At 44.3% G+C, this 16,120-nt stretch overlaps 1 protein-coding gene and 1 non-coding gene across 5 annotated transcripts in view; one reads left to right on the top strand and one right to left on the bottom strand.

The window, feature by feature from the left end:
- HHAT (hedgehog acyltransferase) overlaps positions 1-16,120 on the bottom strand; it is a 344,241-nt gene that overhangs the window by 18,863 nt on the left and 309,258 nt on the right. The gene's annotated exons all lie outside the window — the stretch shown is intronic.
- On the top strand, positions 4,047-4,153 carry LOC136170048 (U6 spliceosomal RNA). Its single transcript, XR_010663506.1, has one exon. It is a non-coding gene; the product is annotated as a U6 spliceosomal RNA (small nuclear RNA).

The raw sequence follows: 16,120 nt of genomic DNA on the forward strand, positions 1-16,120 counted from the left end.
GGCATCCAGTCCCATTATTGCATGGCAAATAGAAGTGGAAAAGGTGGAAACAGTGATAGATATCCTCTTCTTGGGCTCCAAAATCACTGCAGACAGTGACTGCAGCCATGAAATCAGAAGACAATTGCTTTTTGGCAGGAATAGAGATTACAGCCCTGTAAAATTCAAGTCTTCAAATCCTCTTCCCCTCCCCCTGCCCCAGGAAAAGAACAAAGACAGAGGTTACACTGAAAGAGCCCTGCAGGCAGGAGTGGGGAGGGAAGGGTACCGTGTCTGGACTGGGATCAGAAGGCAGTGTTCTAGAAATATCACCAGATGCAGCAGATTCTTAGTGTGAGGGGCTTACGAAGGTATTTATTTACCTGACATGTAAAGTGAGTCACACATATCCACTGTCCTTGTTTTAGGAGTAGCAGGGGAAAATAGTCTGAGAGAGCTCCACTCGAAACTTTTTAATGAATGGCAAAGGTTAAACCCTACTATCAGAACTTTATAAAAGAGAGAAAATTGATATAAACAAATAAAAATAAAGTGACTCAGACACTCTTTTCATTACAGAGAACAACATTTTGTGCCTTGAAGATGCCATTCCGGAAGAACACTGTGTTCCTACTGACTCTGGCCAATGGCCCTGAGGGGGTCTGCCTGGAACCACAGGCCAGCACTGCCCCTGCTCCGAGCCCAGGCTGGGATGTGCCCCTCGCGGCCAAGGGTCCCTTCTGGCACCCCATTCACCTGGGCAGCCTGGATGTTCTTGAGCCCATGCGAGCCTTGGCAGGGAGCAAAGCTTCAGCAGTCTCACGGGGGATGCTCACAGGTTAAGTTCTCTTCCTCCCCTGCCCAGCCGCTCAGAATGACACAGCTGAAACCAGTGTTTTAGGGGCAGAGGAGACAGGGCAGGGCTCTGCTGGCATGGAGACGAGGAGGAACAAGGCAAGGGCAGCCTGGATCTCTCGGGGATGTTAGGATTAACAAATAGTCAGCTGGAGTCCCTGACAGCTCGGTTGGTAAAGAACCAGCCTGCAATGCAGGACACCCCAGGTCCATTCCTGGGTCGGGAGGATCCACTGGAGAAGGAATAGGCTACCCACTCCAGCTTTCCTGGGCTTCCCTGGTGGCTCAGCTGGTAAAGAATCCACCTGCAATTTGGGAGACCTGGGTTCTATCCCTGGGATGGGAAGATCCCCTGGAGAAGGGAAAGGCTACCCACTCTAGTATTCTGGCCTGAAGAATTCCACAGACTGTGTAGTCCATGGGGTCACAAAGAGTTGGACACGACTGAGCGGCTTTCACTCAGCTGCAGTCACTAATTGGATTTGTGCACCCTTCCCTGCCGAGTCCTCTGGGCTTCCTGCTTAGCCAGCAGGAGGGGTGGGAGGCCGGGCTCCTTCGGGGAAACTCGCCCCACTGTTTACTCTCTTCCCGGTACTCTTTCCGCGGGATTAGTCGTCGGCCTCCAGGGAAGGGATCTCAGCTGCCGTGCTCTCTGACGCGGTTCTGTTTGTGACCTCGGAGCGCACTATTAGACTCCGGACTCCTTGCCGAGTTCCCAGCTGCTCCCGCGGTGTGGGTCAGCTCAGGGCGTGGAACCAGCCCGCCAGGCCCTTTCTCGGATTCCTCTACAGGGACAAGGCGGCGTCTGTGAGGGTCGGCTCTACGGCGTGGATCTGGACTTCCCTCCATCTGACCCGTCACATCCATCCAGTCCTTCCAAACTTGTGTCCCAGCTACGTAGCTGCTGATGCAAGAGGGGACTGTGATGGTCCCCTCTCCGGGTCTCCCATGATACCCCCGGGTGGAGGTTTGAGCTATAATGTTGGCATCTTTCACCGCTTCTCCTTCCCCTAGGGGGCCGCCCTGGGTCTCATTTGGGAAGATTTGGCTCCATCCTTACTGTAATGGCTGGGAAGGATCCGATCATAAACTACTCATCCTTGAGACTCATCATTCGATACTTACGGAGCTCTTACTACATACACACTGGGTGAGGCCAGAGATGCTGCAGACATTAAAAGGCTGACTTACGGTTACAGACACAGGAATTCCGTGTAAAAAGATGTCATGACCACAGGGTATTTCCCAATGCGGAAGATGTTTCTGTGAGCTGGATGTCAAGTCAAGGGCTGGGTAAAATGGTAAGGGAACTGGCACCTGTGCTCAGAGCTCCATTCTGAGCTCCAGAGCTCCAGAGCACTGAGAGCCTGGCTGTGAAGGGTGCAGGAGCAGACAGGGCGGAGGAAATGTGGACTGCCTGGATTCCGACCATCACCCGTGTCTGCGCCGGAAGGGCAGCCATGGCGAGCTATTCCTGAGCACATGCCTTCCAGTAATTTCCAGCCTCTGGATAAACCCCCCCTCAATGGAAGAAGGCCTGCCCTCCAGAAAGACCATCTACCCAGCAAGGCTTAGAATGCATTTTCACCCCAGATTTTAACCCTATTCATTTTCCGACCAGGTAACACACAATTATAAAATTCAAATGTTCCAAAGAGTAAGCAGGGAAAAGTAAACTCCATCTTCCAACCTCCATGTCCAGTCCACCTAACCCCTTTCCCTAGAAGATCTGTTTTCAGTTCCGTGTTTTTACTCCCAGGGATAATCTATGCACACAGAAGTATAACATACATATCCATATATACACATGCACACAAATGCATACATATACACACAAATAATTTAAATGGTTTTTAACTTTTCATTCTGAAATATATATTATCTTGAACACAAATACTACATGCACTGTTCATTTCCTTATTTTTTAAGGTTCTATATACTGGGGATTGTTCCATGTAGATACATGTAACATCTCTTCATCCTTTTTAATGGCTGTGGAAATTTCTGAATTTATGTACCATAATTTAACTGACTCCCTCTGATGGGCATTAGGTCCATTCTAATTTTTGCTGTTACAAAAAATGCTGCAATGAATATCTTTGTATAATATTTCATTTCACATGTATAAAAGTGTATCTGAATGGTAAATCCCTACAAGTAGAATGGCTGGCTCAGTTTCGGTAGATACTTCCAAACCATTCCCTACAGAGGAGTCACCATGAGCTAAATATATGGGGTTAAATTTTTTGATCTTTGCAATCTAGAGCTTGTAATTTGCATTTCCCAGGTTGAGGTTGATATACAAATACTGACTCCTTATATACCTGAAATTAATATAATTTTATATGTCAATGACACTTCAATTTAAAAAAAAGTGAGGTTGAGCATCTTTTCATTCGTTTCAGAGCCATCTGTGTCTCCTCTTTCTGAGAACTGTCTGTCCAAGTCCTTTTGCTACTTTCCTACTAAGTGGGTGCCTTCTTCTCCCAGATTTCAAGGGCGAGGGTGGTTATTACTATTGCCCAGCCTGACAGGTGTCCTGCCACCATCAGCAAGTGTGAGGTCAAGGGCACTGAGTCGGTGGGAAGCTGGCCACAGGCAGGGACAGGCCGGGGGACAAGCTACCAAGATGGGAGCAGCCACCCTGAGCATCCCAGGGGCCCCCGTGCTGGGACGAGGGCCAGAAGAACACGGCCAGCACAGCTTCTGTCTTCTAGGGCAGCTCGGTGTCCACCATTTCCGAATATTTATTAAGCGAAGAAACCAAGACAAACCTCGTTACTATTAGCATCGTCATCTCTGCAGAGAGTGCTTATTGAGCCAGGCCAGAAAGACTGTACACTTATATTCTCACTCTACTCGGCCCTTCAGCTGGGAACTGGAGCAAGGCTTTATTAGCCTGCCTGCTACTCCCTTTTCCCCTCCCTCCATCCTTTTCTTCCTTCCCTGCTCTCTCCCTTTGTCTCCCTCCCCCCTTCCCTCTTTTTCCTTCTATCCATCCCATCCACTGCCTACTTTAATATTGAACTGGGGGGCAGGCAAGGCTTAGCTCTGAAGCCTTTCTCTCATGCAAATTTCCCAGTGTAGGTGGGCAACTCAAGTGTATGTCTGCTAAGTTGCTTTGGCCGTGTCCAGCTCTTTGCAACCCTATAGACTGTAGCCCGTCAGGCTCCTCTGTCCATGGGATTCTCCAGGCGAGAACAGTGAAGCGGGCGCTCACTCTGGCAGCACATATACTAAAACTGGAATGATACAGAGAAGATTAGCATGGCCCCTGCACAAGGATGACATGCAAATTCGTGAAGCGTTCCACATTTTTCTCAAAATGGATTAAAGACCTAACTGTAAGACCAGAAACTATAAAACTCTTAGAGGAAAACATAGGCAGAACACTTGATGACATAAATCAAAGCAAGATTTCTATGACCCACCTCCTAGAGTAGTGGAAATAAAAACAAACCTAAACAAGTGGGACCTGATTAAACTTAAAAGCTTATGCATAGCAAAGGAAATTATAAGCAAGGTGAAAAGACAACCCTCAGAATGGGAGAAAGTAGCAGCAAATGAAACAATGGACAAAGGATTAATTTCCAAAATATACAAGCAGCTCATATAGCTCAATACCAGAAAAACAAACAACCCAATCAAAGAGTGGGAAAGAGACCTAAACAGACATTTCTCCAAAGACGACATACCGATGGCTAACAAACGCATGAAAAGCCGCTCAACATCGCTCATTATTAGAGAGATGGAAATCAAAACTACAAAGAGATATCACCTCACACCAGTCAAAATGGCCCTCATCAAAAAGTCTACAAACAGTAAATGCTGGAGAGGGTGTGGAGAGAAGGAAATGCTCTTGCACTGTTGGTGGGAATGTAAATTGATACAGCCACTATGGAAGACGGTATGGAGATTCCTTAAAAAACTAGGAATAAAACCACCATATGACCCAGCAATCCCACTCCTAGGCATATACCCCGAGGAAACCAAAATTGAAAAAGATACATGTATCCCATTGTTCACTGAAGCACTATTTACAATAGCCAGACCATGGAAGCAACCTAGATGCCCATCAACAGATGAATGGATAAAGAAGTTGTGGTACATACACACAATGGAATATTACTCAGCCATAAAAAGGAATGCATTTGAGTCAGTTCTAATGAGGTGGATGAACCTAGAACATATTATACAGAGTGAAGTAAGTCAGAAAGAGAAAGATAAACAACGTATTCTAATGCACATATACAGAATCTAGAAAAATAGTACTGAAGAATTTATTTACAGGGCAGCAATGGAGAAACAGACCTAGAGAATAAACTTATGGACGTGGGGAGAGGGGAGGAGAGGGTGAGATGTATGGAAAGAGTAATGTGGAAACTTACATTACTGTCTGTAAAATAGCTAACTGGAATTTGCCGTATGACTCAGGAAACTCAAACAGGCCTCTGATTCAACCTAGAGGGGTGGGATGGGGAGGGAGAGGGGAGGGAGGTTCAAAAGAGAGGGTATATATGTATACCCATGGCTGTGGATTCCTAGTCTGAGCCCAATAAAATTGACTATTTATTCTTCAAAACACACACACACACACACAACATTTGAAAAAAAAAAAAAAGAATAGTGGAGTGGGTTGCCTTGCCCTCCTCCAGGGGATCTTCCTGACCCAGGGATTGAACCTATCTCTCTTAAGTCTCCTGCATTGGCAGGCAGCTTTTTTACCACGAACACCACCTGGGAAGCTATATCTAGCTTCAGCTGCAATTACTTAAACCCTCCTCACCCCTTGACAGTTAGGTCTTCCTTCAGTTCTGAGCCAGTCCCAGTGGATGGGAGCCAGGATTACGTAAATTAGCCGCACACACGCTATGCAATGGGTCCCGGTGCGAGAACTCGGGGCTGCTCTAAGACTTCCATCTCCTGCGCACGCCACCAGCCCCTTCTCTGGGTTCCCTTTGCTGCCAACCAAGCTCTGGCCTAGAGGTTACCAAGTGGCCAAGTCCTGGTGCTAGCTTTATTACCGTGAAAGCGGGGTTTTGTATGTTCCTCTCTAGGCTGGTCCAGGACGGATCATTAAGTTCGTTTTACTCCTCAATTCTGAGCAATTTCAACTGGCATGGAGGAGGAAGAGGGGAGGAAAAATGGACTCCTTCCTCTTCCCTGTTCTTGTGTCTCTCCAGCACCAGAAGGCAGCCGCGGCTCCCAACTCCAGCTCCCACTGACGCTCTCAACCTCAGCAGCATCTGCCTCCCTGGAGGTCCAAGGACCAGCCTTAGCATCATTTGGTCTGAGGTTCAAGCATGAGCCAGAGGGCAACCCTCCGAGATCTGAACAGCGGCCTCCAGGCGCCTCTTCTCTGAGCTCCCAGTCCAGGGGTCCCACCCCTTCCTTTTGGAATTCCCCAGCCCGAGGCTTAGTCGCCACTTTCTCTAGTGGCTCATATCTGGGTTATTCCAGGGTCCCTTTTGGCTCTTTTAGTCTTCTAATGGGTGCGTAACTCCCTGTATTAAATCCCTCTGTTTGAAATATCAGGCATGATCTCTAATTTCCCGACTAGCCCTTGACGCTATGCCTCACTTAACTCCCAATTTTAGTCCCAAGCCTGATGAGCGCTCCCTGGGTAGCAGGAAGACTAGGGAAGGAGAAAGAATAATCGTGTGAGCCTGGAGAGGGGAATGGGGGAGAATGCCATGCACAGAGGAGGGACCCAGGATTTGGGGGGCTCGCCCCTTAAAGGGAATCAGCTGTAGAGTTCTCACCCAAGTGCTATTTCTCCCATAGTCAGAGTCTCGATCTGTTTTTGTTTTTTTCTGACTGCTCCAGGCTCCATTCTGAGCTGGGTTTTCTCTTCCCCCAGAGATGAGACTGTATAGCTCTCAACAGACAATTAAATAGGGCTTCTCAACACAACATTTATTTATTTTTTTGACTTCGGATACCATTTATTCCAAAGTGTAGATCTTAACTATTAGGCTATATTGCCACTTCTGTTGCCTTCATTCCTTTTGTACTATTGGGAGAGTCACATAAAAGGGATTTTTTGTTTGTTTTTCATTTATTTTTATTAGTTGGATACTAATTACCTTACAATATTGTAGTGGTTTTTGCCATACATTGACATGAATCAGCCATGGATTTACATGTGTCCCCACCCCGATCCCCCGCCTCCCTCCCCATCCCATCCCTCTGGGTCTTCCCAGTGCACCTGCCCTGAGTACTTGTCTCATGCATCCAACCTGGGCTGGTGATCTGTTTCACCCTTGATAGTATACTTGTTTCAATGTTGTTCTCTCTGAACATCCCACCCTCGCCTTCTCCCACAGAGTCCAAAAGTCTGTTCTGTACATCTGTGTCTCTTTTTGTTTTGCATATAAGGTTATCATTACCATCCTTCTAAATTCTATATATATGCGTTAGTATACTGTATTGGTCTTTATCTTTCTGACTTACTTCACTCTGTATGATGGGCTCCAATTTCATCCATCTCATTAGAACTGATTCAAATGAATTCTTTTTAATGGCTGAGTAACATTCCATAGTGTATATGTACCACAGCTTCCTTATCCATTCGTCTGCTGATGGGCATCTAGGTTGCTTCCATGTCCTGGCTATTATAAACAGTGCTGCGATGAATATTGGGGTGCACGTGTCTCTTTCAGATCTGGTTTCCTCAGTGTGTATGCCCAGGAGTGGGATTGCTGGGTCATATGGCAGTTCTATTTCCAGTTTTTTAAGGAATCTCCACACTGTTCTCCATAGTGTAAGAGGGTTCCCTTTTCTCCACACCCTCTCCAGCATTTATTGCTTGTAGACTTTTGGATAGCAGCCATCCTGACTGGTGTGTAATGGTACCTCATTGTGGTTTTGATTTGCATTTCTCTGATAATGAGTGATGTTGAGCATCTTTTCATGTGTTTGTTAGCCATCTGTATGTCTTCTTTGCAGAAATGTCTGCTTAGTTCTTTGGCCCATTTTTTGATTGGGTCGTTTATTTTTCTGGAATTGAACTGCAGGTGTTGCTTGTATATTTTTGAGATTAATCCTTTGTCTGTTGCTTCATTTGCTATTATTTTCTCCCATTCTGAGGGCTGTCTCTTCACCTTGCTTATAGTTTCCTTTGTTGTCAACACAACATTTAATCAGTAATATTTCTTATAGTGAATTATCTTTTTTCTCCTTCTACATGTATAATATGAGAATTTTTTGTTGTTGTTGTTTAAAAAAAATAATTTTGGCCTACCTGGACCAACTAGAGAAGGAGTGTGCTATGAAGCAAATAAGTTAATAAAGCACAGGCCTACCTAGTGACCACATACCTCCAGTTCACTCCCTATCTTCTTCATCACCTTACTAAAGAGGGAAGGGTTTGACAGCTTATCTTGTCTAAATTAGTAGCTATACAGGGATATCCAGTTGATCTAGAAAGAGATCAAAATGCCTTTTGTCCAGAAATAAAAGCAAAAGTAAACAAATGGGAACTAATCAAGCTTAAGTTTTTCACAGCAAAGGAAACTGTCGGGGTCCTTTAATGGACCGGAACCTGGTGGTACGGAGTCGGCGATAAGAAAGTGAAAGAGAGAAAGAGAGAGGGAGAAAGAGAGAGAGAGACAAAAAAGACCCGGGGACCTAAGCTCTGATGGAGCAAAGGTGCTTTAATGATTTTTCTATGAGTATATATAGGCTACAGTACAAGAAACTTCTTTTGGGAATGATAGAGATCAGAAAACCAAATGTACAGCAACCGTTACCAAGGGAACAAGGGGTAATGTTAGTCACAAGGTCAGGGCACAATCCATATCTCAAGAAAGGGGAGCAAGACTAAGCAGTTTTGTCCTAAGGAGAATGTTTACTAAAGGAGACTCATGCTTGCCTCACACAAGGACCTCAGTCCCTGGGAGCAGCGTGCTGTTCCGCTTGAAGAGGGACAAAGGACTCATGAGAGACAGCACATAGGAATCCTCCCGTCAAACATTCCCTGACAGGAAACCATGAACAAAACGAAAAGACCACCTTTGGAATGGGAGGAAATATTTGAAAATGATACAATGGACAAGGGTTTAGTAACATCCAAGATATACATACAGTTCAAATATCAAAAACTAAGCAGCCCAATCTAAAAATGGACAGAAGACCTAAACAGACATTTCTTCAAAGAAGGCATACAGATGGTCAATAGGTACATAAAAAGATGTTCAACATCAAGAATATCAACGCCGAGAAATGCAAATCAAAACTACAATGAGCTATCCCCCCACACCCATCAGAGTGACCATCACTAAAAAGTCCACACATAATAATGCTGGAGAGAGTATGGAGAAAAGAGAACTCGTCTACACTGTTAGTGAAAATGCTAATGCAACCACTGCGGAGAGCAGGGGCCCAGGCGGTAAAGACTGCCTGCAGTGCAGGAGACCCAGGTTTGGTCTCTGGGTTGGGAAGACCCCCCGGAGAAGAAGACTGGCAGACTACAGTCCATGGGGTCACAGAGAATCAGACGTGACTGAGCGTGCACGCATGTTCACGCAGCACTACTCACAATAGCCAGCACATGGAAGCAACCTGCATGTCCATCTACAGAGGAATGGATAAAAAAGATGTGACATGCTCACACATACACAATGGAATACCACACAAAACAATGAAATAATACCACTGGCAGCAACACGGATGGACCTGGAGATTATCACTCTAAGTGAGATTTAAGTCAGAGGAAGGTAATTATCATATGATATCACTTATATGTGGAACCTAAAATATGAAACAAATGAGCTTCTTTACAAAACAGAAACAGACTCACAGGGATAGAGAACAAACCTATGATTACCAAAGGAGAAAGCAGCTGGGTGAGGGGTAAATTAGGAGTTTGGGATTAGCAGATACAAACTACTCTTTATGAAATAGATAAACAAGGTTCTACAGAAGAGCACAAGGAACTATATTCATTATTCTGTAATAAACCATAACGGAAAAGAATATGAAAAAGAACAACTGAATCAGTTTGCTATTTACCAGAAGCTAACAACAACACTGTAAATCAACTATACTTAAATAAAAAAGTTTTTTAAATACCACATCATAGGATCACCTCACACCTGTCAGAATGGCTATCATCAAAATTCCTACAAATAATAAATGCTGGAGCGGGTTTAGAGAAAAGGGAACCCTCCCCTACACTGTTGGTGGGAATGTAAACTGGTACAGCCACTATGGAAAATAGCAGGGAGGTTCCTTAAAAAACTAAAATTAGAGCTGCCATGTAACCAGGAATCCCACTGCTAGGCATATGTGTGAAAAAGACAAAAGCTCTAATTTGAAAAGATACGTGCACCCCAATGTTCATAGCTGGACTATTTTCAATAGCCGGCACATGTAAACAGCCCAAGCGCCCAACAACCCTTTAAGGATATGTGATATATAAATCACATCTCACATGTGTACATATATATATCACATATATATGTGCCACATTTTATACATATACATGTGTGTGTGTGTATATAGTTATCTTTATAATGTGATATATATAATGGAATATTCAGTTCAGTTCAGTCGCTCAGTCGTGTCTGACTCTTTGCGACGCCATGAATCACAGCACACCAGGCCTCCCTGTCCATCACCAACTCCCGGAGTTTACCCAAACCCATGCCCATCGAGTCGGTGATGCCATCCAGCCATCTCATCCTCTTCTTCTCCTTGTCCCCTTCTCCTCCTGCCCCCAATCCCTCCCAGCATCAGGGTCTTTTCCAACGAGTCAACTCTTTGCATGAGGTGGCCAAAGTATTGGAGTTTCAGCTTCAGCGTCAGTCCTTCCAGTGAACACCCAGGACTGATCTCCCTTAGGATGGCCTGGTTGGATCTCCTTGCAGTCCAAGGGACTCTCAAGAGTCTTCTCCAACACCACAGTTCAAAAGCATCAATTTTTCGGCGCTCAGCTTTCTTTATGGTCCAACTCTCACATCCATACATGACCACTGGAAAAACCATAGCCTTGACTAGACGGACCTTTGTTGGCAAAGTAATGTCTCTGCTCTTTAATATGCTGTCTACGTTGGCCATAGCTTTCCTTCCAAGGAGTAAGCGTCTTTTAATTTCATGGCTGCAATCACCATCTGCAGTGATTTTGGAGCCCCCCAAAATAAAGTCTGCCATTGTTTCCACTGTTTCCCCATCTACTTCCCATGAAGTGATGCCATAAAAAGAATGAAATATTGCCATTTTCAGCAACATGGATGGACCTAGGGAATATCACACTAAATGAAAAGTCACACAAAGAAAAACAAATATCGCATAATATCATTTAGAAAGTGAAAGTGCATGTCGCTCAGTCATGTCCAACCCTTTGTGACACCATGGACCATATTGTCCATGGAATTCTCCAGGCCAGAATACTGGAGTAGGTAGCCTTTCCCTTCAACACGGGATCTTCCCAACCCAGGGATTGAAGCCATATCTCCCACATTACAGGTGGATTCTTTAACCAGCTGAGCCATAAGGGAAGCAGTATCATTTAGATGTGGAATCTAAAAAATAATACAAATGAATCTATATACAAAACAGAGATTCACAGATGGAGAAAACTTATGGTTACTAAAGGGGAAGGGGAGGTGAAGGGAATAAATTAGGAGTTGAGGATTAACAGATACAAACTATTATACATAAAATGGATAAGCAACAAGGATTTACGGTATAGCATAGGGAACTACATTCAATATCTTGCAGTCACCCACACTGATGACTGTAAATAATCTGTAAAAAATACATATATACAAAACTGAGTCACTTTTTTGAATACCTGAAACTAACACAATTCTGTAAATCAACTAGCTTTCAAATACAAAATAACCCTTTTTCCAAAAACTTCCAAACATTCTGAAGAGAGCTGTAGCTGAATCCCCTTAAATGTGTTCACACCTGGCTAAATCCCAAAGGTACAAACAAAAAGCCTTTGTATTATCTTTGTCCTTTTAAGAAAAAATAATCCGACTGTGCTCTCCCCTTTGTTAGATCCAAGAATGCACCTGTTTAACAGAATCTTTAAAAATAAATTTTAAAATGTCCTCTCTACTTCCGTTCTCTCTCTAGGATGAGGAGCCACAAAGCAGAAAGGAGTAATATTACCTACCGCCGTGGATGGGCCAGTTTCAGGAGCCAGAACTCTCAGCCCCAGAAAAGAGCCCTGCCCTGGGACTCAGGAATCCTGACCTCCACCTCATGTTAGCTATTTATACGAACTTCTCTGCACTGCCTGTATTCTTTGAAACCAGAATCATACTCACAAAATCATGATGAATCTCCATTCATTCAGCAGGATGCCTGAAGACAGCAAAATTCTGGCAAGGATGTACTTGCATATCTCAAAACCTTTAAGTTCAAACAGGTTTCCTTATGCCTAAAACTTGCCATTGAACAAGCCCCTTTCTGGCTTGGAGAGATATGGAGCCACAAATCCAGAACGTACTCTGCCTGCATAAACATTTTACTATTTTGTTGTTTCTAATCCCAAACTTGCTGCTGCTATTTAAACCTGTCATCCCATCAGCACTGCTGTTTGTCAACAGCACGATTTCTGGGGCACCAACCTGGATCCCCGCGCCCAGCCTGCCAACGTGCTACCTTCCCGTTTCCCATAAGCCAGACAAGCTTGTTGACATCTACATGTCACTGACCTCCACGCAGCCACTGCCTGAGACAATTTCAGGCACAGCGTGAGCTGTGCGGATGGCTCCAAGCAGCCCAGCCTCATAAACGGAAAAATACTGCACTTCCTGCATCCCATGGTCTGAGGGTCATCTTTGTACAGAAAGGTCTGCCACAGCCATGACAGGGTCTGCCTCCAGGGACACCAATCACTGCTGGATTCAGTGTGGCCGGCACTGTGCTGGAGCTGCCTCGGTCTGACCAACACAGACCTATCTTGGTTACTCTTTGGGAGCTGATATGTATTCAAGGCTTGTTTTGTGAACCCCTTTCTAATCATGCTATGCTTAGACTCCTGGAAATGAGTTTGCATTCCTAAGACCATTTAGTCATGGGGAAAAAGGGATGCCTGTGGATGCTGGGTGATCAGAAGCCACCCAGAATGGGATTCAAATGCTATCTGAAGACAGCCAGGTGTCTAAGGATAATCCTCATGTACTATGTACTAGAGTTGAATGTATAGCCAAAGATATGCTAAATATCCCTTGTACACGCCTCAATTATTTACATGGCTGAGGCCAAGATGATACAGTTGGGCTTATTCCAAGGATCTGTATTACTGGAAGCTGTTTTCGTATACCCCAACTGGGTTATTTAACCCAAAAGTCAATGGTGGTAGATGCCTGAGTCTGAATAAATTATAAAATCATTATGCTGGGAATAGTCTTGTTTTTAAAAGGCTCAATTCTGGTGTCATTTTAATTGAACTACAAATTCCCTGAACATTTCTGCATGCAGGCATGTTAATTTAAACATTTATATTACAACCAGTTTTTGCATTTTGCATAATGCACTTTCAAACCTCTGTGCAATTTAACAATTAATCCTGCATTTTGTATTAAGACACGTGCAATACATACAGCCACTAATTTCTCTATAGAACAAATATATTCTCCCTTGGAGAAAAAAAAAACTGCTGGAGAATGAATGCATATGGTGGTATGCATATCAATCAGCTTGCGGGGCTTTACACATAATGCATATGGATTGAGGGGCTTGGGATAATAACCTGATAGCACTGAATAAGCAGAATGGATATTGAGGGCAAAACTGAAGACCTTTATCGATGAGTAATGGACCCAGAGGGGTGAAATGACAGCAGAAAAAAACAACTGGGGGAACATTTTCCCCACCCCCACCAAGTAGACAGCCAGGGGAGAAAGGGTCTGAGTCTCAAATGCACAGCTTCAAATCTCCTCAGCCAAACGTATGCTGACTATGTATTCATGACCGTCCCCTGCGGGTCAGCACAGTAGCATGCAATTTGCTTGAATAGTTTTATCGGTGGTTACCCCACAGAGCACCATCAACCCTCTACAAAAGTGGTTCAGGGGCTGAGAAATGTTGATGCCACACATGCACCAAGAAGCTAAGAAGAGTTTTACTAATCACACAATGAGGATTTCTGGGGGAGAGCAGGCGCCCTAGCCATTCTGCAATTGCCGAAACAAAGGGAAGGACAAATGGCTTTGGTTTCCATTGGGCCTCCCAGGTGGTGCTAGCAGTAAAGAACCTGCCTGCCAGTGCAGAAGACATAAGAAACATAGGTTCAATCCTTGGGTCAGGAAGATTCCCCTGGAGGAGGGCATGGCCACCCACTCCAGTATTCTTGCCTGGAGAATCTCATGGACAGAGGAGCCTGGTGGGCTACAGTCCATAGTGTCTCAAGAGTCAGACACGACTGAGTGACTCAGCACGCACGCACACGGCTGGGGCAGGGGTTGGGTGGATAGGGCTGGGTTTACACGGTTTGAACTTGCTGCCAGCACCCAGGGAAGGAGAGTCTGTTATCTTGTCGGTTTGCCCAGAGATGGGACACAAGGGGATGAAGGAGGGTGGGGTTTAAAGTTTGTCAGCAGTTAAACACCAAAAATGGAGCCAGAATATTTATTTCAATCTTCCTACCTTCAACCTGTCATTTAGGAATTTAAAACCCTACTTTGAAATTTACCTACTGTGTGACTCAACCTCCTTAAACTCTCTCATCAGTAAAAGTTGTATAACATTTACAATAAATGATGTCACACATATCAAAGCAAACTGGTCCAGTGCCTGCATATAACAGATGCTCAATAATTGTTTCTGAATCTCAATCTGGAAAATTGAGGGAAGAAAAATCTGTTTCCTTTACAGAATACTATCTCTACCTTTAATTTGTGTTCTTATAAAAACCAGAGTGAGTCCACCAGCTCTGGTAAAGGTTCCTGAAACTATTTACCAGACTCTTTGGACAGCACGGAGGTCAAACCAGTCAATTCTGAAGGAAATCAATCCTGAATATTCATTGGAAGGATTGATGCTGAAGCTCCAATACTTTGGCTACCTGATGGGAAAAACTAACTCATTGGAAAAGATCCTGATGCTGGGAAAGATTGAAGGCAGGAAGAGAAAGTGGGGACAGAGGATGCGCTGGTTGGATGGCATCATCAACTCAAACAGACATGAGTCTGAGCAAATTCCAAGAGACAGTGAAGGATAGGGAAGGCTAGTATGCTGCAGTCCCTGGGGTCACAAAGAGTCAGACATGACTTAGAGAATGAACAACAAACAACTGGGATAAGAGGTGAGAAAAGTTAAGTAGAAGGGAATGTAAGGTTGGTGGTGGTGAAAGGGGCTGTGCAGAGGGTGACGCCCCCAAGAAGTATCACAGAACATATTTGCCTGAAGCATCTCTGCTGGTCACAGTGACAGGTAGGAGTCCAGGCAAGACAAAGTACACCGCATACCCGGTGGGGTGGGTGAGGACAGGAACTGGTGCTATAGGTTGAACTGTAGCCCTCCAAAAGACACGTTTAAGTCTTAATCCCCACTGTCTCAGAATATGGCCTTATTTAGAACTGCAGTCTTTGCAGAGTAATCCAAGTCAACTTGTAATCAAGTTAAGACGAGGTCATAGTTAAAACTGGAGTGGGCCCTAAATCCAGTATGGTTGATGTTCTTATAAAAAGAAAAAGAGACACCAAGACAGATGGACAGTCAGGGAGCCTGCCGTGTGCTGACAGACACAGAGATTGCCATGATGCACTTCCAGCCAGGGGACACCAGGGATTGCCAGCCACCACCAGAAACAGAGGAGGAAGGATTCTCCCCTGGGTCTCAGAGGAGCATGGTCCAGCTGACACCCTCATTTCAGACTTCTGGCTCTGAGAACTGTGAGAGAATAAATTCTGTTGTTTAAGCCAACCTGTGTGTGGTACTCTGTCACATCAGTTCTAGGGACCTACTGATAATAAGCTAGAGAAAAAAATCACCTGTTACTTTCACTTTTTTCCTTCTTTGACGATTTGAGCATGTAATTTTACTCAAGATTGGGACAACTGGGGATGCTTTCGTTTTTTGCTTTCACAATGATGACCCAATTACCTTTATATAGTATCAATTACCCTTTAATTCCTCAAGAATATTTTAAATATAAATTAGCAGATGTTTTATATAAAATATCTAGGATTTTGGCTTATACTAATTTTTATACTCCATGGTTAATAGTATAAAAAGCTCATAAATAGAAGATAAGTGGTGAATTTCTGCAAGATCTGTGAGCAAAGACAAAATGTTAACAATGATCATTTCTGGGCTAGTGGAAATT

Source organism: Muntiacus reevesi, chromosome 5 (genome assembly GCF_963930625.1).
Source record: "Muntiacus reevesi chromosome 5, mMunRee1.1, whole genome shotgun sequence".
NCBI lineage: Eukaryota > Metazoa > Chordata > Mammalia > Artiodactyla > Cervidae > Muntiacus > Muntiacus reevesi.